Source organism: Syngnathus leptorhynchus, chromosome 2 (assembly GCF_054491065.1).
Source record: "Syngnathus leptorhynchus isolate UIUO chromosome 2, UIUO_Slep, whole genome shotgun sequence".
In the NCBI taxonomy this organism is placed as follows: domain Eukaryota; kingdom Metazoa; phylum Chordata; class Actinopteri; order Syngnathiformes; family Syngnathidae; genus Syngnathus; species Syngnathus leptorhynchus.
In genome coordinates, this window is record NC_141196.1 from 23,186,188 (window position 1) to 23,186,775 (window position 588).

The following is a 588-nucleotide window of genomic DNA, read 5'->3' on the forward strand; positions in this document are numbered from 1 at the left end:
CCAATGAGCGTCAGGGTTTTCACTTTAATCCCGCCCCGTCATGCCCATCATCTTCCGTTTGATTGGATAATTATTGTGTAGCCGCGCTATGGCACGCCTTAATTCAATAAATGGCACACGTTCTCCACCCACATATGGATGCATTAAAGTGAAAGGGAGGAGTTGCAGGGGAGCACGTTAATTATCAAATGTAGATATCTTGCTGTGATGTTTGTCAAAGTCATTTTTGGAATGAGTTCATTTCAGGCAAAATAAACGGGTTAAGCAGAATGGTGCATTATTTTCAGCTATTTAGTGAAAAAGGCAGTGGGCACAAAGTTGGCCCTTCACCTCACCCATTAGCTCATGACAGATCAGGAAATTCACTACCTCATAATATTCTCCAGAATCATTTCACTCATATATTTTTTAAAAATCTTTTGTTTGTGTCGAAAAGCATACGTGTGCATGTTGCTAGTCTTGATTTTCATTTTCCACTCTCACTCTAACAGAGAAGCTCTTCAAATGAGGGCCTGCATTATACATGATTCATGTTGGAGTAAAATGACTTGCATTAAACTTGTTCAACCAAAACATGATTCCTTCATC